This window comes from Sturnira hondurensis, unplaced genomic scaffold (assembly GCF_014824575.4).
Source record: "Sturnira hondurensis isolate 20B ecotype Veracruz unplaced genomic scaffold, ASM1482457v3 Scaffold0013299, whole genome shotgun sequence".
Classification (NCBI taxonomy): domain Eukaryota; kingdom Metazoa; phylum Chordata; class Mammalia; order Chiroptera; family Phyllostomidae; genus Sturnira; species Sturnira hondurensis.
This window is the reverse complement of record NW_028085930.1, coordinates 1,082,228-1,106,729: the sequence shown is the minus strand read 5'-3', so window position 1 is coordinate 1,106,729 and position 24,502 is coordinate 1,082,228. Positions and strand designations below refer to the sequence as shown.

At 47.3% G+C, this 24,502-nt stretch overlaps 1 protein-coding gene across 5 annotated transcripts in view; it reads right to left on the bottom strand.

The window, feature by feature from the left end:
- NMNAT3 (nicotinamide nucleotide adenylyltransferase 3) overlaps positions 1-24,502 on the bottom strand; it is a 97,401-nt gene that overhangs the window by 59,440 nt on the left and 13,459 nt on the right. Inside the window, exon 1 of one of the 5 annotated variants that reach the window (XM_037061178.1) lies at positions 8,590-8,721. The exons of the other annotated variants lie outside the window; for them this stretch is intronic. The gene's annotated coding sequence lies outside the window, so the exon portion shown is untranslated. Of the gene's footprint in view, positions 1-8,589; positions 8,722-24,502 lie in introns of those variants that run through there. 5 annotated transcript variants of the gene reach the window in all.

Genomic DNA, 24,502 nt, shown 5'->3' with positions numbered 1-24,502 from the left:
TTTCTGATACTTTCCGACAAAAATAAAGCATAGCCATTTTGCAAGGAGTTTGAGTTCCTAGACGGGTCTTTTCCAAATAACAGCTGTGCTTCAAAATTGAGTTACTCAATTTGCAATTTGTGGACACAGACTCAAACATTTGCAAGTGAGCAAAACCGCCAATCACTTGGGCTATTTACAGCCATCGGGGTTTATGAAGTTTTTAGCAACGTTATGAGTGTGCAGCTGTCAACGAGCTCAAGTCATTGTTTCTGAACCGCCAGGCCCGGCAGGCAGCAGTGACATCCTACTTAGCAGCGGGCCACATTGAGCCGACCACAAGCCCTCAGGAGAAAAAGACCATGAGGAAGAGAAATAAACCACATTGCAAAGCCCGCAGACTCAATTCCCATGCCTTTCTCTCCACTCCCTACCACATTTCTGTAGATGGCACCTGAATCTGTATCTCCAGTCTTGACCTTGCTTATGGGCCCCTGCAGATCCACCTGGCACTAGCTTGGTAATAAGCCAGAGAGACATGAATTCAAAGTCAACTAGCACTTCCTGAGTGACCTTGACTAAGCATATCAGTCAGGAGAAGGTGCATTAACAAACAAGTCCCCCAGATATTAGTAGCTGTAAACAATAAAGGTTTGTTTCATATTCCTGTTACACACCCATTCCATGCTGTCTGGGGACTCTGCTCTGTGTTACCTTTGTCCCTTAATTCGGGACTCAAGTCAATAGAGCAGTAACTACCTGGGATATAGTCAGTGACTGCAGCAGAGCAAAAGAGGGAGCTGGAAGGTCCCTCACCGGGAGTAGAGGCTCTGCCTTAAATTGGCACACGTCACTTCCAACAACCCCACCCAACCTCAGTGAGTTAGTTAATACAGTTGCACTCTGTGTTGCAGCAGTGGAGAGCCAGAAGTATGTGATGGACAGTGAATTAACCAACCACCCTGAGCCTCATGACCCACGTGAAAACGGAGATACGGTAAGTCTTCCCTTAGTGTGGTTAAGTTCTGCAACTTTAGGCAAAACTGTGTATAACAAGATCAGTGTTACTGTGGTGTCATTGATATAAACAAGAGTTAATTTCCTATGGCATCTTGTTAACGTTACAATGAGATCACATTGTTCAAGGACCTGCTATAATTACACAAACCTCCTTGGCCTGTCATAAAGGTCACCAAAGTTGACCCACGAGAATAGCACCTGACCCACAGGAGGGTCTCCAGAAATATTAGCCCTTTTCCTTGTGTTCAAAACAGAATTCACCACCCCCACGCTTGCTTCCAGCTGCCTGTATCTCTTTCCTGAGAACAATTCCACTGTTTCTAGACACCCAGGACCCAAACCTGCCAGTTAGCTATGACATTTCTCTATCATGTGCCCCCGCATGGTCAGCCCCCAAGTACGGGCCTTGTTCCCTACGTAAGATCACCATCTCCCACCACTTGGAGACCTACCCCATTACAGGGCTTCACTACCTGCTTGGATCTGTTAGGGCGTTTGTTTGTGTTAACTTCCAACAAGAGATTTGAGTTCTGGTTATCTTAGTGCTCCTCCCCACCAAAGGCAAAGCCACGAAGGAGCAAGGGGTTATCAGAAGGCTACCGGGCCACCACACAGAACAAAGGAAGAGCCGGGCGTGAGATCTCAGGGAGGACCAGGGACAAGGCAGTGCCATGGTCTCAGCCTGGACCGGTCTCAGGGCACAGACATGGTCACTGGAGCTCACACACCGGTGGCCAGTGCTGTTCCCAGAGAGGGGAAATGGCTGTGGGCTGGACAGCCCACCCTCACCCGCTGCAGTGATGGCTCCCATACTTGATACGATGAAACTCGGAATCGCACTCTCCCACCAATCGGGTCCCAATCTGCTAAACAGATTCACCAGTTCTAGAGTTTGGATTCAATCACTCAAAGTAATGTGATCAATTATTGAGCGTTTACCAGGTGCCAAGCACTGTAGACAATCTGGGCCTTTATGCCAAGCCAATAATATGGTTTTCAGTAATTTGTTCTCCACTGGCATGCGTGGCTAGGCCACGCCCTTCACCTGGCATCAGGGAGGTTTGGGCCTCACTCTACCTCTCCCGATTGTTTCCTGGCTGCCCCCTCTTCCCACAGGTGCTCCATGTCCTCACCGAGCAGGGACCACCTGCCATTCCCTGACATTTCCTCTCAGTCTTCCTGCCCCTTGGGCCTCTGTTTATGCCATTTCCTGGAGCTAGAATGGTCTCTTCCCGGACAACCCTCCCACAGAACTGGCCCTGGTAGCCCACTGGAAGTCAGTGCTCCCTCCTCCAGCCTCGTAGAGATGATGCTGTCTACACTGTTGCTCCCCCAACACTTCTGCCTGCCAGACTTTAAACCCCTCAGGGCAGGCATCCCGTCGGATCCAATGCAGAGTCTTCTTTGGGGAACAAGGGAAAAGTAGATCAAAACGAGAGCCAGAGAGCACTGGCCACTTCCCAGCATGGTCTTGGCTGAGCAAGTGGCCGCAATCAAGGAGGAAACATCCCCCAAATTACAAATGGCAAAACCCCAGGTTTGTACCCCCTCACATTCCCCTTCTTGCTTCCACTGTTTCCTGATCTGCCCAGTTTGCTTTACCCCATGTAAGTTTCTGTCTCCCAATCTGGGGTGTCAGCTCCCTTTTGGACTTGAATTTTGCTCTCACACCATAAACTGTGTCTGCTGCCTTGGCGGGGCCTCCTCCTGGGATCCTGGTTCCTGATTCCCGCCTCCCAGGCACCATCTGCCTCTTCTGTCCTCTTCCCATTTCTGCCCAAACCTGATCCAGGGTCCATCATGCACAGGGCCCGCTCCAGTTCGGCAGTGGGCAATGAGCCACACTTAGTGTTTGGAAAGCAGTTCCACACCCTCTACAGTGTCGGGGGCTTCCCTATACAGCAGCTAAATGCAGAACAGTTCATAATGATGACAGGGGATGGTGTGATGGCCCATCTAGTACCCAAATCACAAAACTGGCAGCCATCTGGCCTCATCCCTCTCCCTTGCCTTGACAGCCTGTCAGCTCCACCTCTGCAATATCTTTACTCTCCATCTCTCTCTCTCTCCAACTCCATAATGGGGCTCATTATTTCTCAATTGGACCTGAGTACACTCTTAACCTGTCTCCTGTCTCACCTCCTCTGATCCGTCCCCTGCGCAGCAACTCAAGGAACCTTTAACAGGCACATCTGACTCCTTGCTTAATCCCCTGCCACCCAGTCAGACCTTAGATAATGTTGAAACTCAGCGCAGCATCCATGGCCCCTTGGACGGTCCTGACCTGTTTCACAAGCCTCATCACTTATTTCCCAATCTCCTCCTGGGTCTGGTCTACCAAACTGCTTATATTTCACTCCAATATAAAAATTCTAACAAAGAAGGCAACTTTGTTTAGCTTGTTCATGTTTCACTAAAAAAGAAAATAAGTTACCACTATCAAGTTACTCAAGACAACAGGAAGATGACCAGGAGACCCTCAAATACCTGGGAAGGTGGGCAGCCGGCCAGGTTATCCACGACAGCAGAGTAGACCAGTGGGGGCCCAGGGAACCACAGAGAGGAAGAGGCAACAAGAGTCCTGCTGTTCAAGGACAGGTGTTCACTTGAGAATTTCACTGGGCACAACATAACCAAGTCTGCAGAAATCCTTCCCCACCTCATGTAATATCATTTCCCCCAGAAATTATGAGGAAGCGGCCATCTTCCTTCTTTAATTGAGCTATATCTGCAGACTGCTGTGGTCATGAGCAGACAACTGCAAATCTGGGCAGTGACCTATGCAGTACAGGGAGACCTGAGCCAGGCTTGGGATGGTGACTGATTAAAATTTTTAGCCAAGCTCATCCAAAATATATTTCACAATATGTGTAATCGCTATTGTGTTGGCCAGAGATTAGATCCAAATGGTGAAAAGTTCAAAGAATCACAGTCCCTATGATTCTTTTTTTTTTTTTTAAGATTTCATTTATTTATCTTTAGAGAGGAAGAGAAGGAGAGAAGGACAGAAATATCAATGTATGGTTGCTTCTTATGAGTCCCCTGCTGGGAACTGGCCTGCAACCCAGGCATGTGCCCTGACTGGGAATCGAACCACGATCATGTGGTTCACAGCCTACGATTCTTAAATAGACCAAACACATTTTGTTTCTCCCCTCAGTTACCGCCAGAATCCACTAGCAGAACTGGCAGAACATGCTCTGTCCATGTCCCCACTGGAGCTCATACATAGGCTAACGTTTCTCATGCACACAGGATGCATGCATTCAAACAGTTAAGGGCAAGGGACACTCTGGCTTTGAACTGAGGTTGCCTGTGCTTGTACATGGGGTACCTCTGTAATGGAAAGAGCTTGGTGTTTACAAGCCCTATGACTCTGAACAAGCCCTCTGGGCCTCTACAGAAGGAGGGTAACCCAATACTCATCCATGGGGATGCTATGAAGATGAACTGAAGAGACACATTAGGACCCACACTCCTACACAGAGATTTAAGAGGAAGAGGAAGCTTTTCATCAGAGTTAGAAAATAGGATTCACATGTGCCGACCCTGCAGAAAGCTACCACTGTCCCTGAGAGGGTCTACCTGTTCCTGCAAGAGCAGGTCAAACGAAGCCACCGTTTGTCCGAGGACAACCAGCTCTGCACAGTAGGAATCAGAGATGCGATGGAGCCAACGCTGCAGCTCACTGGAGCCTGGGCTGGGGCAGCCCAAGGAGCCCAACATATGTCAGAGCAGGTCACACGCCAGCCTCCAGCTGACCTGCACCAGGCTCCCTCCCACAGAGTCAGGACTTGGTGACTTTTTTTTTGCTATGTGTAAGTTTGAAAACCAACAAAGGTTAGTTTGCCTTTAATTTCTGAAGAACTAATGTATTTAGGCTGATGGCTCTTCTTACATGCCATTTGAAGACATGGTGATCAATGAGTGTGCATACCACAAGCGCAGGGCTCCCCGGAGCTGGGGAAGAGAGGGTGCCCAGAGGCCCAGGCAACAGTCCTGGCTCCAGGGGAACAGGCAGACACTGGGGTCTCAACACTAACAAGCAGAGCTAGCATCCGGCCTGGCCAGAGGAACCAGAGAGCACCTCAAGCCCAGGGCTGTGGGTAAAGTCAGATACAGACACCTGGAGGCATCAGCTCTAAAGTGAAGACAGTGAAGCTTCATTCCACAGGCCTCAAGCTCAAGTGAATTCTCTCTCCTGCATGTGCTGGCCTCACTGAATAAAATAAAACTTTAAATGTAAAAGAAAATGCAGCCAAAATGAAACTATTTAAGCTCACTGTCTTCCACAAGCGATGATCCAGAGGGAGTGTAATGTGTCAGAGAATCTGCTGGTCCTTCTGCAGCACAGCGGTTCTCCTTCCTCCCTGCTAACAGACCCAGATAGTGTTGGCTTCAGGGACAAGCGGCACAGAATCACTTGGAAACCACAGCACCACACACCCCTTTGTCATGATTGGTCAGAGGTGGTCATGTGATCCATCCCTAGCCAATGAGATGTAAGAGAAAGTGTCTAGAGGCCTCTGGGAATGTTTTCCCCACCTGATGAAAGAGCAATGATCAGAAGGCCTTTTTTCTGTCCCTTCCTGCCTCAGACTCTGTGGTGGATGGGTGTCAGAGCCGTCCTGTCTCCACAAAGGGAAGGCCTAACTATCAGAATGGCAGGGATGAAGGGCGACCACAAAGGCTTGGTCTTACTAAGTCGCTGCATTAATCTCATACTACTCTCTCTAGACTTCATTATGTGAGCTGCCAAAATATCTTCATCGCTGCAGGTACTGCTGGTCAAGGTTATCTGGTTACTCGTGACCCAAAGCACCCCAGCAGATACATTTCCGGAGTCAGTGGTTCTTGCCTTCTCCCGACCGTGTGTGCACTTCCCAGGGCCAAGTTCGAGTCCAGTGTGTAAAGTCAGGTACTTTCTACGTAACGTGGTCCCTAAATTCCAGGCAGCCACTTCATCTGGGTTGCAGCTGAAGTGAGACTGTGCCTGTGCTTGAGGAAATCCCACTGTGTGGGACCTAGGGAGGGCTGGTTGAACCCCAGTGCGGAACTGCACTGGGAGTTTTGCAGGGACTATTTTGAACAAACATGGTTATTGGTCGATACTGTGAGCTCACAACCTAATCTCAGGGGAAGCTGCCTTCTGAGCCTCTTAACAACCCCTCTCAACTGCCTTCACTGTGCCCTCGGCACTGTAGGGACCTTTCTGAGGGCAGCTTTGTAAACATTTGGTGGGACTGTCTTCACAGTCTGTGCTCCCCAGGAGGGCATCCTCCTTGCTCCAGCTCACCACCAGCAAGGACAGCTGTGCCCTCCCTGCTTCAGTGCCCACTGCCTATGTGCGCCTAAGGCCCAGCACAGCTGGTGACTCAAGGGAGCCTCAGCACATCAGCAAAGTCATCCCTGCCCTTGCTCCCACTGGTCCTTCTGCTTAGAATGCCCTTTCTACCCATTTCTACCTATTAAACTTTGTTTCCCTGGCACTTAGCACATATTAGGCCAACATTAAAGGTCTTAACTCAGTGACAACAAAAACAAGTAACAATGAAAAAAACAGGCAAAGGACCTGAATAGACATTTCTCCAAATGGAAAAGATGCTCGACATCACTAATCATTAGGGAAATGCAAATCACTGTGACAATAAGATGTCACTCATACCCATGAGGATGGCCACTATAAAAAACAGAGAAAACAGCAAGTGTCAGACAAGGATGAGAGAAATGGGGACCCCTTGCGCACTGGTGGGGGGTGTAAGACAGTAAAGGGGTTATGGAAAACAGCACTGTGGTTCCTCAGACAATTGCAAATAGTATTATCACATGAACTAGCAATTCCCTGTCTGGGTATGCGTCCAAAAGTATTGAAGGCAGGGTCTTAAAGAGATATTTGTACACCCATGTTCGTAGCGGCATTACTCACAATGGCTAGACTGGAGAAGCAAACCAAGTGCCCGCCGATGGATAAATAGATAAGCACGACCTGGTACATGCATACAATGGACTAGTATTCAGTCCTCAAAAAGAAGGACATTCCAACATGGATAAACCTTGAGGACATTATGCTAAGTGAAGTAGCCAGGTAGGAAAAGGAAAACGCTCTGTGATTCCACTGAGATGAGGTGCCTAGATAAATCAAATTCATAGAGACGGAAAGTTGAATAGTAGTTGCCAGGGGCTGGGCAGAGGACAGAATGAGGAATGGTTGTACGGTGGGTACAGTTTCAGTGCTGCAAGGTGAAAGAGTTTTGGAGACGGCTGTGACTGTACTCAATACTACCGAACTGTTTACTTAAAAGTGGTTAAGACAGTAACTTTTATGTTACATATATTTTACCACAATTAAAGTTCTAAAATAAAAGGTGTTCTTTGGTAAGCTTTCTCTGATGCTAGGCTCCAACTACACTCTACTGGTCATCAGTCCCTGCCTCAATTCCCTGGTTTCTGCTCTTTCAGGATTGTTTTGGGACCTACTCAGCTGCCTAAACCAAGACGATCACAGAGAAACAGAATCAGAGCCAAGACTGAGCAGCTCTTGAAGTCAACCCTACGGCATTGCAATGACTACGAACCAATAAACTGCCTTTTTAACATTAAGCCAGTTTGAGCTGGTGTCCTGTTATCTGCAACCAAAAATCAATCTAACTGATAACACACTTGATCTGAAATACAAGAATACTAAGAATAAAGAAAAGATGCTAAAGACTTCAAAGGAATAAGAAAGTTCATAGACAAAGGAATAAAAATGAGACTAGCATCTAACCTCTCCTTTACAACATTAGATGCAACAGACAATGAGCAATGCCTGAGCATTTCCAAAACAAGATGACTATGAATCTGGAATTTTAGACTATTATGTAAACATGGGGACAGAATTTTTTAGACATAAACAGATTCAAAGTTTACCTTGCAGCTGCTCTCGCTTAAGAAGCTCTTAGAGGATGTGCTCCCTCAAACCCAGGAAGAACCACCGCTAAAGCAGAAGACAAGGGGCACGACCACGGGTAAGAGCTGTACAGGCTGCAGAGCCAACAGCCCAGGGCAGGCAGGAAAGGCGGGCCTCAGAGAAAAAGGGGAATGCTGAGAGGCTGGGTAAACTGAGGTTACAGGGAAAACTCCTCTTTCTGCTATAACCGAAAAAAATCTATAACATGGTCAGAAAATAATGTAAATTAAAGAGTGACTTAACTTGAAGCCCTTGATGGAATATGAGAAAATTCATTTGACTTTGACATTAGGAATTGCCCTTTGAGTGGGCCAGGGCTACTAGACACTGGAGGGAACATTTACGTGATCAAAATGATTTAATACCACTTAATGATGTTCAAACTTTATAGTCAATCTAGTAAAAGGTGCAGAATGCTTAACTGCGAAGACAGAATAAAAGAAAATATTGGCAATGTAAGAATACAGCTACCAGAAGGGAAGTGGTTGGAGAAAGAATGATGGAAAGGAGGGGAGAGGCATCAATATTTTTTTCTTACCTCATGAAGAGTCTAGATGCTAATTACAGTTTATGAACACGGAAGAAATCTGGTTGCGAGTAACAGATATGGGGAAAATAGTACATTAAAGACACGGTATTACCTTTTCTCACATAAAATGAAGCTGGAAGGTAGGCAGTTCAGGCATAGTGAGACAGCTCTGATATCACCAATATTCAAGGATTCCTCCAGAATTCGATGTCATTCTTAGAACACACCATTCATTTGCTCTCCAGGTTGACTCTTGGTCACAATATGGCTGCTGCTGCTCTAGCGGCTGTATCTGTATACCAGGTAAGGAGTAAGAGGGAATCAGACCCCTTATAGAGGGCTTTCCTGAAGCCCCACACAACTTCCTTGCCCCTCACTGGCCAGAAATACAGTGACATGACTGTCTCTATCACAAAGAAAACTAAGAAATATAGTTTTTTAAAATGACACATTGCTGCTTTCAACAAAAGTGGCTCTGTTTTTAAGAAAGAATGGGAAATGGATATTGAATAAGCAATTCACCCTCTGTGATTCAAGAAATAAAAGCATATTATTTAAAGTAAAAAGGTAACCAATAAAAAATAAAATAACAGAACCATCAAAAATGAGAGGAAGGAAGAAGAATAGAGTGCAGAGAACAAATGAGTTAAATCAATCTTTCAAAATGGGACTCAATGGCTATCTTATTAGGATACAATTTAGAGTTGTGCATCTAACCTCCAAAATAAGATGAAAAAGGCTACTTTTGGAAGGTAGGCAAGGGGGTAGGGATGAAGCTGTAACTTTTTATTAAAAGCCCTTCAGAATTAGTTGAACTTTTAAAAAAACATGTGCATGCATTATTATGATTATATAAGTAACAGTGTTTAGTCTACTGTCTTTGGGAGCAAAGCATCACCCTATTTCATTTACTCTTGGCAGGCTAGTTAAGTGGGGGCGGGGGGGGGCGGGTATTTTGTCACATTTTTAACTCCCTTCACTGGCTTAGGAAGTGAAAAAAACAGCCATAGTCAGAGATTTCTCTATTTTACTTTTTTCAACAGACTTGTCGGGTTTTTTTTTCAACTCTAGCCATTCACATTCAAGATCCTTTGTGAGAAGACAGACTGGCAGGCACTGACCTCTTCTGTTTCTGGTGGGGCAGGTCCACCCATGCCCCACCCGGTGTCTGAAACAAGAAGCCACAAGTCCAGGTGCTCAACCCCCAGCCACTCCCATCTGCCTCCTGTGCAGGGAGTATGTGGTCTACCTGCCTGCTCTGCATTTTTAAATCGCTGCCCTAATATCTCTACAATATATTAACAGGCGGTGGCCAAAGGGAGTTCTGCTGAAATAGGCAATAGTTGGGCCATTTTGAACTAAATCCTGGAATGCACAGAATAATGCTGAGCGATGCAGTTTAATTTATGAGCACGCAGGTCTGCTGTGAAATTGGGAAATGGGAGTATGAGACATTAGCACTCACACGGCAAGGGCAGGGCCACATCCAAAACTGTAACAGGCCTTTCACAGGGAGGACTGGAGCGGCTGAAGGAGCAGACACACACTGTCAGCTAGATGTGTGCTCACGGGCCTCATCCTTGTCATTGTGATGCTGCCAACCACCTGAGAGGTAGGTATGTGTGTCTCCTGGCCTTATGCCCCCAATGTTGCCAACACCCTTCATTGTTTTTAACAGGAGAACAGTTGTATCTATATCTAGAATAAATTTCATGGTTTGATCCGCAGGAGGGAAGGTAGAACAGATGGCTTCTCAACTTTCTGCTAGCTGGGGCATGCAAACACACTAGCTAAATATTTCCAAATTTAAAAGGCAAGATGGGCATGTTTATAATTTAACTGTAGCAGTTGTACATGTGGCTCATGCCGTGCAGTCTCCAGTTTAAGAAGCTCATCAACAAGAGATTTGCTGTCTGACCTTGATTTTCTAGTCCATTTTTGAATACACAGAGGAAAGTAGCCTTTATTTCTGCTATTCTTATGAATGAAAATATATTCTTCCAAAAAGCACAAAGGAAATACTAAGTGTACCCCAGCTCTAAGTTAAAGTATATTGGAAAAGAGTTTGGGAAATCTCACTGAAGTCAGTTCAATGATGTTCCCCAAATATATCAAGTTCTCATTCCTGGAACCTGCAGATGGTACCTAATTTGGAAAAAGGGTCTTTGCAGATGTGATTCAACTAAGAATCTTGAGATGAGGAGACTATCCTGGATTATCCAAGGGCCCTGAAAGCAATCCCGTGCATCCTTACGAGGGGAAGGGGGAGGAAGATTAGACTTAGACACACACACGAAGGCCACAGAACCATGGAACAGGGAGAACTTTGGAAAGGCTGCCTTCGAAGATTGGACTGATGGGGCGATGCGCCAAGGAACACCAGCAGCTACCAGCAGCTGAAAGAGGCAAGAAACAAATCCTTCTCGGAGCCTCCAAAGGGAAGGCAGCCCTGCTTGATTCCGGCCCAGTGAGACCCATTTCAGTCTGTTGGCTTTCAGAGCTCCGAGAGATTACATTCCCGTTGTTTTAAATGACCACTAAGTTTGTGGTAATTTGTTACAACTGCCCTAGGAAACTAACACACCCGCAGATGTGCTGGAGGGGAGGCCATCAGTTTATACAAAAATCCATCCCAAACACTCGACAGTCCTTTTGATGGCTTTAGCAGAATTCAACTTCCTGCCTCCAGCAAGTGGGACCTGAGATGACTGCATGCAGGACAGTCAGGCCCATGAAGCACTGGTTAAGGAAAGCAGGCTGCCAAACTCCCGAGTCCTTGGGGACAGCTCTGAGCAATGTCCCCCGTGAAGCAGGAGGCTGAGTACATGAAGAAAACATGGCTAGTTCTTAAAACACACATCTGAATAGATAAGAAACTTTCCTTAAGTTAACCCCATAGCTCAGACAGGGCCGCACAAGGCTGTGTGTGTTGGGAGATCACATCTTTAAACAAGTGCTGTGTAATTATTAACACATATGGCCAGGTGCCTACAAGCATATGGTACCAGGCTGTTTTCTGAAGGGTTTTTTTTTTGTAATAGTGAAAAATTCAGAGACCCAAATGTCTAGCACCAACAGAGGAATGGTTAAATCCTACATAATACTACACAGCTATTAGTAAGTAATGTATTATCACATATACTGACATCAGGGTTATGAATGAGTAACTGCTGGGTTGCAAAAAGCAAATGGCTGGCAGTATTATAGTTATTATCTCATCATGGTTAAAAAAGCTACCTATGTTGTTGTCCTGCACTGAAACAATATATCACATCCACACCCGCGTATGTGCACAAGCCTGTTGGACAGGGGCGCACGGAACGGTAAGCCATTGCCTCTGAGGAAAGGAGAGGGCTGCTGAGGGGACAGGGATGGGCAGGCTTGAACTCCTTACTCTACACAAATACACTTTTCCCCTAAGTGTGGACTCTCCCTTGCAGTTTTAAGAAGGAAAAGATGAACATGCAATAAAGACACGCTATGAGAACCTTGTCCAGTAAGGTGTCTGGCAAACAGAGGAGACCCTCAGGAACTGTGTGCCTGATGCAGGACTGTGCAACAGGAGTCCCTTAGAAATTGGCTGTGGCCTCCTGAGCTTGCCTGTGAGCCAGCTGATGTCAGAGGACTACAGGCAAAAACCTTGGTCTTTTTACACCAATTTCTCTAATGGTGCTGCCATTTTGGGGGGGGGACCCCCAAAACAGTCAGTAAACCCAAGTCCCAGGCAAGTGTGTCTCGTCTCTCCCACAGGAGTGGGGCAAGGTCACTATTCCCTAACTCGGCGGTTTACACCAAAGCCAAGAGGAATCTTCTCGGAATACTTTCTCCTGAGAAATTCTGCATGAGGATGTTTATAAAGGTTTGCCCCCTGGAAGGGTGGTTTTCTCACCAGCAGAGCAGACAGTCCCTGTGCTCACCACTGAACATAACCCTCCTAGTGTTGGCGAGCTGCCCGGCAAGACAGGAGGCCCATGCCTTGGAAAATAACACTTCCAGCCTCCCTCCTTGGAGTACAGCCCAGAACACCCCAGCTATGCCCCAGCACATCAGAAGGCAGGGCTGTTGGATGAGAAGAGTCCCCAGTTACTTGTCCCGTGGAAACACAGTTTTGGATTAATGGACAGCCAGGCTGATCAGCTGTATACCAAAAAGATGTTGTTGCAGCCAGGAGAAACACGCGCTGACCTTACGCTGTTCAGTTCACAGGCACTGAAAGATGAATGGGACTATGTCTTGGGACCTGAAAGCAAAGATGGGACTTCTGGACAACAAACTGGGAACACGATTTCCTTTTGGACAAAAGCGGGGTGTGAGTCACTTCCATCTCAGACACGTGCTGCGTGAACGCATTGCTTTGAAGGCAACAGGTCTCGACAAACACTGTTTAAGTGATGGCTCTTAGCGAAATTACTGCTTTTTATGGAATAAAAGGAACCAATCTCCTCTCTCTCCCCTATGTAATCTGAAGTGCTTCTTTTTTAGAGTATATTTCTCCAAGCTCTGCTGCAAATCTTTAAAAGTCATGACATTTTATGGTCCCTTATTACAAATTCCAGGAAAGACTTTTATTTTATCTCCTATATTTTAAGGAAATTGTCATAAAAACAAAGATTGGGAACTGAATTTTTTCCTTAAGCCGAAGGACTCCTGTATCAAGAAGGCTTAAGTTTAATCAAAGCATTGAACCCTGTTGGTTCAGTGCTCTCATCTGCAGAACTTTAACTTCTGGTCCAAGCTCCTCCCCCCAAATAACAGTTGAGGAAACGGAGAACCAGAGAGGTGAAGCTGCTCATCCGAGGACACACAGGAAGGTTGCAGCTAGAATCAGAGCCTAGGCTGAGACTTCTATCACACAGTGACACCGCCTTGCAGACCAAGTTCTTTGGTTAAAGAGATTCTTCCGTTTTACCCAAGGGACTCATCAGGACACAAACCCTCATCCTCGGGCCTAATGAGACCATCACCCGGAACAAATGCAGATCACTTTTGCACAGGTAATACATGCCGAGAAACATAAGGTTAGAAAGAACCCAGAGTGACCCTCCACTCTGTTTCCTGTCCTTGAGCCAGAAGCCACGGACATCATTCCAGGGGAGAATTATTTATCTTATTTCTAAAACCCTTCAGGGAAGATGTCATAACTTCACTTACAAAGAAGAATATCTGATTTCTTTCCAATAGTAGGATCCAAAAAATAACCATAAAAAGACACTGCATTGTCTTTTGCCTAAAAATATAAAATTTTCCTCATTTCGATACCTTAGAAGTGATTATTCAAAATAACTTTTTAATTTAGTCCAACATGGGCATTTCTACTGCTGGAAAAAACACTTTGGAAAATAAGAGTATGGAGTTGTCACGAAACCTTAACTATGATTTTTGTAAGAATTTGTTGAGAACGTAGGAGACTCATTCAGGCCAGTTTGTGTGAAGAATTTTGACATAAATGATAATGCTGTATTTAAAGACCTGCAGAGCATAAAATATTTGTAACATGAAAATTCCTGAGTTAGAAAGTATGTAACGGCTCCTGCTATATAATTTTTATCTCTAAGCTCTATAGAAAAAATCCCGGTTTTTGCAAAGCAGTTTTTGTAGTAGGTCTTAGCTGGGGAAAGTGCATTTCTAAGTAATCTGAAGGGGAAAATAAAAAGCAAAATAGATGAATAACTCTACCAATAATCCCACATACGTTCATGCCAGATGATTCACAAGTCAGGGGTTATTCTGGGAGGAGGAAGTCTACACCCAGGATGTTCAGAGAGAGAGGAAGCTAATACAGTGTGGCACTTTATGTGAACATGACACCACTGACCCACTGTCAGTGGCCTGGAACTGCGTTTCTGTCAGTGAGGAGACTAAAGGCTTGAGAACCAAGGGGCGCAGCCCAGAAGCAGCTGCTGGCATTGGGGCAGCCCGCTGTGTGGCACAGTGCAGGCTGCCTGTGTGGGGCGCTGGCAAGTCTGAGGACAGCATGAACGCCAGGGTCTTGGCCTCAGCGTCCTGGGCAAAGGTGCAAACGGCCTCTTTAATTTCATCTGCCACCTCGACTATCCACTAATGGTCTCCCAAAGCTTCCACAGCCATGGTTCAGCACTCCCATGCCAGCCATTTCTCCTCTGCTGTTCCAGGCAAGGGTTTCTCCAACTGCCACCGACCCTGCTGCCTTCCCCAGGGGTTCAGGAATCTTCCATGCACGGACTGATGGTATATCTGGGGCCCACTCCTTGACCTGCATCCAGTGTTCACCTTCAGGCCTGAAAGGAAAAGGTTGATTTGGGTCCTCACCTAGAGCCCAGAGAGCCCGGGCTGGCTGTGATGCTGGGCGGGCACCGTGCCTCGGGGGCACTCTTGCACCCTGCGGTCTGCCCTGAGCCAGATGGTGCTCAAACCAGGTGTGAGGTCACAGGGAGGTTCACCGGCACTTCAGCCAGGAGGCAGTCCACGGCTGGGGCAAGAGCCACATGAGTTAATAGCCATAATCCAATCAACTGTGGGTGCCCACAAAACGCAAGGAAGCCCAGAAATGAGGGTACATGGCTCCTAGCACATGAGTCAAGGGTAAACTGTAGAGCTGGCGTGTAAGAGGGGCAATATCACTAATAACCATTTTGGGGGTACTGTTGCTATTTCATAAAGGGATAACGGGGGAAAAAGAGGAAGGGTCATCAACAAACATGTATAAAGGTCACATGGACAAAGCCAAAGTGGGGTAGGATCGAGGGTGGGAGGTGGGGATGGGTAGGGTCAGGGGAGGGGGGAGGGAAAATGGAGACAACTGCACTTGAACAACAACAAAAATTTAAAAATTAAAATAAAGTGAACAAACAAAACAGAAACAAATTCATAGATACAGAGAACAGTTGATGGTTTTCAAATGAAAGTGGGGATGGGTTTAAGGGAAAAGAGATTAAGAAGTACAAATTTGTGTTACTAAACAGTTACTACATAGTCACAGGATGTAAAGTGCAGCATAAGGAATAAAGTCAATACTATTATGATAACTATATACGATATCAGATGGGTGCTAGACTTATTGGCGCGGTCACTTTCCGCACAGGCCTGTAAGCACATGCTTGGGGCCTTCAGAGCCTGGCTTCTCAGGTCCCCAACAGCATACTGTTTAAGTGGAACTGCAAAATTCTCGAAACTAAACTAAATTCGCTTTAATTTTGAAAGCAAAAGCAAAGAGATGCCCCCCAGCTTCTTCTCCTAGGAGAGGGGATAGAGGGCACAGCAACTGCCCTCGCGCCCCTCCCTGGGGAGAGGCTGGGGATCACCGCACGGCCAAGTGCAGCTCTGCGCTGGAAGAGCAAATAGCTTTGGATGAAGCTCTACGAGTCGAAAGCAAGTGCGAAAAAAGAAAAACTTGAGCTTGATATGCTTAACCAGGGAGATGCACATTCACTCAAAAGAGGATTTAAAAATTTTGAAGTGCAAAATGGGTGTCATGATAAGCACCTTAGGCCTATTTTATTAAAACAATGGAGTTAAAATGTGAGAGGAAGGAATGGATACAGGGAGAAAAATATGCCAGATATTCCAGTTTAAGGAATCAGTGCTTCATAAATGTCACCTTCTTCTGTCATTTTCTGTGTCTACTTCACTTTATAAAAATACTTATGCTTAGATTAAAAGGTTTCTAAGAGGTCATTCTAAAAGTAAAATGAGACTCAGAGATTTTTTTTAAATCTAATGCAAAAACCTTACAACATGTCATCGAATAATGCCAGAGTGATGCTGGTAAAATCTTCATAATTAAAAAAATATTTAATTAAAAAATAGAAAACTATAAAATGTTCATTCCAGTTGAAGCTATTATCTTCTGAGCAATCAAATAGATCACTTATCAGTGGTTTCTCAGTTACCATTTTCCTCAATTAGAACCCTGTGCAGTAAGACAAGGCTGCATGTGAGACCCCAAGCCCTCCTCCTTCTATGTCCACACCTCTGCGAAAACCGTCCTTTTGGCCTGACATCTGCCTCCACTGCCTTCCCTGCCTCTACTTCCTAAGAAGAGCCTCTGGGCTCTGTCCAGGGCCTGGAATGTTGGTACCTCCCCATTCGCCACAGCCTGCCAGGGCACAGCGTCTCCACAAGAGTGGCTTCTCATCCTACATTATCAGCCGGGTGGATGGCACCACAGGGTGGAAACCCCGTGCCCCACTGTGCTCCCAGGTTGGCCCTTCTTCCTCTGTGTCTGAGACCGACATACTGATTCTTAGCATCCCTGGCCTTCAACCTGGTACACAGATGGTGTTTAATAATTGCTTGCGAAACAAATGATGCAGGCATCTGGCCCGGAGCCACTTGCTTCCCTCCCTTCCTTGGAGCTCCTTTGTCCACCTGGGACGCCCCATTTCCCTACTTTACCCACAAACAGAAGCACTGCCATCCAGTCAGTTGTGAGGGGGTGAATCTGGCCCCCTCTCTTATCCTCCCACACCACCCACTCTCAGTTTATCCATCACCGACCCCTCCACACTCCACTTCCTAGACCTCTCCCTTCCCCTCCAACCGCTCTCTAACGCTGGGCCACTGGCCTTCCTCATAGCTATGGGGCTGCTGCATGGCCTGTCCTGCTCCCACTCCCTGATCAGACTCTCTTGAACTCGCTCCTCTCCTGCTCCGCTCTGTCCTCAGGCTGGAGCCCAAGCTTGCTGACAAGGCAGGCAGGGGACCTGTGATGTGGTTCTACTGATTCCATAAGTCTCAGCTCTTAGCAGTTGGTCCCCAGCCCCACCCCGGCGGACACTTGGCATCCAGCAGTCGAAGGAGCCCTCTTACCCACCCCTGGCTAGCTGGTGAAGCAGAAACTAAAGGTTAAGTCAGGGACTCACTCAAAAAATGTCTAAGTGAATTCTAGTTTTAAACAGAACCCACACAAGTAGGTGATTTGATGCAGGGCCAAGGCTTCGTGTTTGGAGCAGGTATTGGAAGAAACCCCATCTGTCAGCGACATTCCTCGTTCTAGTTTTGTCTGGGTGGAGAGGATGCTTAGAGATGCACAAGAAGCAACACGAGGGCTGCATCTGTTTCGACCGGCTGATTCCCCTGCCTCCACCACCGTCATCTTTTACGGCCTAGTTCCTCGCCAGCACCCCATGGGGCGAAGGGCAACCTCTCCTACTTTTTTGTGTCTTTTCAAAGTACTCACTTGTTTCTCGTAAAACCCCTACTCTTTCCTTTTATACCCATAAGCCACCCGTTTGTGGAAGAGTTAATAAAGTTATGTGGTTCATGAACAAGTACACCTGGCATCAAACTGGAAACCAACACAACTGACTGTGAGTGCTGAGTGCACGAGGTGGGGGCAGAACTGGGGCAGAGAGCTCAGCCCAGGCCTGGGGGAGGGGAACAGCAGGCGGACTACATTCCGTGTGGCCTGTCTCCCCCACCAGATTATGGGCTCTAGACCAGAAAAGTCTGGCTCGGTTCACAGCCTTTGTGACCTCTGTGCCTAGCACAGGACTGGAACATAATCTGGGCTTAGGAAATGCAGGCTGGATGGAGAAACAAGCCTCCCACAGACCCACCCTACCCCGATTCCAGCTACTCCTCTAGCAAATACAGCTTCCTGAGATACCCCCCTCTTCCCCCCACTTGGAATCACTCCTGGCCCAGTCACATAGTCAGCCACATGTTCTAACTCAGACCCTGTGCACGAGAGCATTTCAGAACCAGGTGCAAAGGAGCAGAGACACTCTCTGGTCCAGCTTCATGGTTCACAGGTCAGGATGGTAAGAGACAAGCTAAGAGATCTGGGGTACACAGTGCCTTCTGACCAGTGCTCCCTGCTACCTCCTGACTCAGACTCTTCTCCTCTCTGTCCCTCAGTCCCAGGAGCTGTAAAGCAGCACACAGAGTCCCATGATGGCAGAGCCCCAGGTGGAGGATGGCTCTGGAATGTCCCCACTCCCTGTGAGTGTCTCATAGGTGAGACCTGTTGGGCAGGAGTCCCAACTCCCTCCCTTCCTCCCATGGCTCAGGGTATGAGAAGCACCCGATTAACTGTTATGTGAGCCCTCAGCAAGCTAACCTGAGAAGAAACTAAAGCCAACCTCAAACCAAGGCGATGATTTAAACGTAAACCTTGCATCCCTACTGATTCATGAGAAGCCCAGTGACTGGCAGATGCGCCCGTTCACCAGCCGGCCAAGAGAACTGGCAACTGGGTTACAGAGCGAGAGAACAGAGGTAAACCTGCTCACTAGGCTCGCACACACTTCGGGAACAACACTGACCACCTTGTAAGGCTGAGAGCATTTGTGTGCCCCTCAGTACTTTCAGTAATACCACAAAACTAAGATGCAAAGCAGCAAACACANACCCGATTAACTGTTATGTGAGCCCTCAGCAAGCTAACCTGAGAAGAAACTAAAGCCAACCTCAAACCAAGGCGATGATTTAAACGTAAACCTTGCATCCCTACTGATTCACGAGAAGCCCAGTGACTGGCAGATGCGCCCATTCACCAGCCGGCCAAGAGAACTGGCAACTGGGTTACAGAGCGAGAGAACAGAGGTAAACCTGCTCTCTAGGCTCGCACACACTTCAGGAACAACACTGACCACCTTGTAAGGCTGAGAGCATTTGTGTGCCCCTCAGTACTTTCAGTAATACCACAAAACTAAGATGCAAAGCAGCAAACACATCGTTGTCCTGAGTACGGTACAGGGGCACACAGAAGTTAAGACAGAAGCAAAACCGTGAAATCTCAGGTCAGTTTTTCGCTTTCCACTTGAGAACTGGGCAGGCCTACCTCACGATCCGCCCCTCAGTTCATCACAAAAATGAACATGGACACAGAGGATCCAAACAGCCCAACTGGCTGGGGAATGTATTATGAAATTTATTTTGTCAATGACTGATGACTGTGTTTTAAAGACAAATTTTAAAATTGTGCCACACACCTTCACTGCCATTAATAATCCCTTCGGTGCCCTGGCAGGGTGGCTCAGCTGGTTACAGCAGCATCCCCCACAGTCAGGGCACATACCTAGGCTGTGGGTTCGATCCCTGATTGAGGCACATACAGAACGCAACCGATGGATATTTCTCTCTCACATTGATGGTGTTTTTCTCTCACCCTTCCCCTCTTTCTAAAATCAATAAAAATGTATCCTTGGGTGAGGACTTAAAAAAAGTCAATCAGCACCTGCTAAGTGTCAGACAGTAGCAGGCCAGGAACCAGGGAGACAGAAGTGTCAGCCACTTCCTGCCTGGAGCGCTCACCTGTCTGTGCCGGGGGGAAGCAGCGGAGCTAACCTATGTCCACAGCCCAGTGTCACAAGAACTGATGTAAATGAGAACAGCCTGAGTACGTCAAGGAGGACCCCCAGCCCAGGTAGGCTGCCCAAAGGGGTATGGAAAGGATTCCAGGAGGAAGTAACATAAGTTTTGGGTGTTGAAGGATGAATAGGAGTTAGGCAGTGAGTGAGTTGGGAAGAGAAAACAGCATTCGCAAAGCCTGGGCACATGGAAGGCCATGGGCATGTCAGGGCTACAGGAGGGTCCAGAGAATAGCCAAGGTTGTGGGGGATAACAAGGTTCTCCAGGGTCATCAAGGGTCTTGTGTTCCATGTTAAGGCTGAACTTGATCCTGATGGTGGTGGCGAGTGAGACCCTGCATAGGTTTAGGCAGTGGAGTGATCAATCCACATGCAATTACCCAAAGGTCTCGAGAACAGATGAGCAACACCCGTGGGCTCAGGACCAGTTTATTCACTGTTCCCAAGACACGGGCAACCTAAAAGCCTCATTAGCAGGCAGGTCTCCAACAAACAACTAAGCCTGCCTTCCCCTTCCATAATGCCCTCTCTTTGAGGCCACAGCTACTTTCTATTGCATTCTAATTTCAAGAAGTGAGAAACAAATGCTCATGTTTCCATTTACAAGTTTTTGATTATCAGCCAGGCATTGTAGCTGCAAATTACCCATTTTCTATTATCATTATTTTTACTTCTCTAGATGAAGAAAAGAAGCATGTTTAAATTACCAAAGTGCTCGAGCCACAGAGGCAGGGAAGAATTAAGCAATGCCGCCTTTTCCACCAACGGCACCGTAACAGCAAGAGTTCGCAAAATGAAATGCAGCCCGTTAGGTAGGTGCCTTTGCTCACTGCCATCGGTTTCCCTAAAGCGTGGCCCAGGCTGCAGGACACCAGGGTACAGCTTGCTGGTGGCAGACTTGCTGCAGTGAAGGCTCTCACGAGTGGCTTCTTCGGGTGACAGGCGTGGGCCCTTGGGAACGAACTCTTGCCTTTTTTTTGCCCTAGGAGAAATTTTTAAAGATGAAATGGTCGCTAACTCAGATGCATCAAAGCATCTGAAATGTCTGGTTGCATTATGACTAGAACTTCACAAGGACCTAGCCATGCTAGCCGGCATCACGGACCCCTCTCCTAAGGGGGGCTGTGCAGGGTCGTGTCTGGCTGCCTTCCTGTCCTGGTGGGGAGTGGCTGATTCGGGGGTGAGGAAGAACCCCTGGAATGGATGGGAAGCAATGAATTCAGGTCGGTAACTGAAGTGAGGGAGAGGCCAGAATGGAGAGATGCGTGCTTATCCGCAGCTTTAGGTCCCACTTAATCTGCACATAACATTAATTGACAGAGTAGCATGTAAATGAGAATGCGGTGGCTTTGTGACTTTGAAGGTGCTGTCGGCGGCTTTGTTTTGAGACTGTAGCTCAGAAAAGCTGACCGATTTTATTATTGCTATGACTTGCTCATCAAGAAACTGAACCAACTATCCAAATTCCTAACACATCGCACATGGGACTGCGCTCAGTCCTGGGAACGAGGGTATGGCAGACAGTCCCTACTCTCAAGGCAGCCACTCCAGTTGGGGGTAGGGGGTGGTCAGACATACAACAAAACCCACAAGCAGCTACTTAAATGTTTGAAATGCCATTTGTGGTCAAAACAAAACAATTATCACTGTAGCTGTGGAAGTTCTAAACACTGCTCTCCACACTTTAAACCCTCATAGATGATAATAATAAATCACAGTCCTAACAAATCAATAAACAGTAACAGTGACAACAGCTAAGAGTAATTTAGTGTACTATGGACTAAGTGCTTTGTAGGTCTACTAACTCACATCTTGGCAGTGCCTATCCTGTGCCTGTTACTATAATGTGTTTTGTGTTGTCTCTGATTCTTTGCAAATACTGTGCAGAGAGGTATTAGCATCCTGTTTCTGATGAGAACACTGGAGCCCAGGGCTCTGAAGCTCAGGGCCCCTCCCTCCAGGGACACAGTACAAGGAAATACAGGGCAAGAGCAAGCTCCTGTCTGATCATACAGGCCAAGACACCCCCACCCCCACCCCACTGCCTGGAAGACACAGAAGCCAAGAGGGATCCACGGCACCCCTCCACCCAAGCCCCAGGCTCTTTGGTATTCCAGATGGCTCATTCACTTCTGCAGGAAACACAGATGTAATCAGCATATTAACCATCCTTTAGACATTGATCGTAAATTCTCTCCCCCAGAGTACATTGTTCTCCTTCCTTGCCTAAGAAAAAGGTGAAAGCAGGTTACAGTGCGGGCCCTCTTCCCTCAATGGCATCGGCAAGGGGGCCTACCCCTCCTTGCTGGTTCAGCAGGGTGTCTGGGCCCAATGGGGAGTGCGCTGGGGCTGGGTTGGGGGTGTGTGTTGTAGGGGTGTCAGACAGGAAGGAGCATGTGCTGTAGGTGGGGGTGTGTTGAGAGCGCTTCTGTGGTGGGAGACTGTCATGGAGATTGATGGAGAAAGGGCCTACTGGGTGTCTCATGGGGAGGTTTGTGCTACGGATGTGAGGGGTCAAGCGTAGGTGACGGAAGGGCTAGGCTACTTGATGAGTGAATGAGTGAATAGATGGTTTCTACTGTGGAGTAGAAACCATGCTTTGGGAGGGGATGTTTCATGGGGGATGTGCTGTGGAGGTGTATACACTGCAGGGATGGACCATGAGAGTACATTATGGGGGGTGTACTGTGAGAGCATGACTTAGGGGCGTGACAGGGAGGCTGTTGTGGGGTTGTGCGGTGGGATGTGTGTTGGGGGGTGTGGTGAGGATGTGTTGTGGGGGTACGATGTGGCATTACGCTGTGGAGGTACGCCATAGGTGTGAAGTGGGGGACTGTGCTGAGGGTGGGGAGGGCCATGCAGTCCACAGAGGCGCCTCCGGTCCCTGGTCAGTGCTGTGGGGCACCCTAGAGAGCCCATTACCAGGGTCCTGCCCATTGTACCTGCCTTGTCCCCAGGATGGTAAACTCATGCCCTAGCACCCCCACTCTCCCTCAGCTCGGTGAGACATCGGGGTGGCATGTTCTGGAGTTCTGCTGGTTGGGAGAGCCTGGGAAGCCCTCTCTATTCCTTATCCACGCACATCAGCTTTTCTGTGGCAGGGTCCAGCTGGTATTTGCAGGTCACATCTAACACAGCCTCTTCACAGCTCCACCCATGGCTCACTGCCATGGGAGTGAGACCCCACCAGAGAACCTGCAGGGCACAGTGCAGATGAAGGAAGGAATGCCCCTGGCTTTCCCCTCTCTCCTGGCACAGCAGCCTCCGTTAGGAACCCCACTCTTCCTCCCCTGCTCCCCCCTGTGATCCTCCAGCCCCTCTGTCTTGTGCAGGAGCCAGCCCTGACAAGGCCCACTGCAGCGGCAAATGCTTGAGAACTCGGGCACGCAGGTGAAACACTTGTTTGTTGTTTGAACGTATATGCCTCTTTCACCCTGTGTTTATTATAAAAGATTCTCAAATCTGGGGCAAACTGGAATCTTAAAAGGAGCACCCGGATATCCTCCACCTAGAGTCTACCATTAATACTTTATCATGTTTGTTTTGTCACACACCTATTCTTCTATTCACTCATCAATCCAGCCTACTTTGTAATGTCTTTCAAAGCAAGTTGCAGACAGTGGTGCACTTCTCCCTGAAGGCTTCAGCATGCATATCACTAACTGGAGTTCAACATTTCTTTAGCATTCTTTCCCCCCTGTTTTGAACATACAATTAAATACACAAATCTTGAGGACAACAGTCAAGGAGTTTTGACCAATGCGTGTACCCATGGGACTCCAACCCTTATAAGATACAGAACATCCCATCACCCCAGAAAGTTCCTTCATGTCCCTTCCCACTCCATCTCCCTATCCTCCTTCCCTTCAGGAACCAGTGCTCTAAATTTTTCCACCATAGACTAGTTTTGCTTATTTTAGAATCCAAAGTAGAAAAGGAATCATACAGTGTACAGACTTCTCTGTGTCTGGCTTGCACTCAGCATCATGTCTGATGAGATTCCTCCGGGTGGTGTGTGCATCAGGAGGATGTTCCTTTTCATCACTGAGTAGCATTCCATTCTTCGGCAGCACTACAGCTTATCTATTCTATTGATGAATTCTTTTTTTTTAAGTGAAGATTATCACCTAATTGAGGCCATCTGTAACGAAGTCGCTCTCACTTGTATTCCAAGCTGTTTCTCTTGTGGGGAGCAGAGCAGGCATGCTCAGAGTTAGTATGGCCCTGCCTGGTCCACAGAGAGGATGAAGAACAGAAGCAGTATATTCCATCGCCTTTGTGGGGGATAAAGAAAAGAGCTCCGCTCTGGAGTAGAGACTCCCCAAGTGTGATGAGATGCAAGATGATTCTAGGCAAGAACTTTAATGTTTGTTTCATAGGTACGTCCCACACCTGGTCTGTGAAACTAGTTTTCCTCTATGAAGGAGACAGTTTGCTTTTTAATAAATTTATTTCTATGAAAAAATGTATTTAAAGAAATAGAGAGAGGTTAAGATACGGAAGAATTCATGAGACTTTTATGCAGATGACTCGGGGGTGGGAAACATTATGTAGATCCACATTAAATTCACCCGAGATCTCCAACCCCCCCCCCCCCGGGGCCTCTCATCTAATTGGGCTGAGGTGTTATCTAGGCAGCAACAGGTTGAAAAAGCTCCGAGGGTGATTCCAATGTGCAGCTAGGATGAAAAAATGGCCTGGAAAGCCATGCTTCTCTAAGCGTGGCCCCTGGAC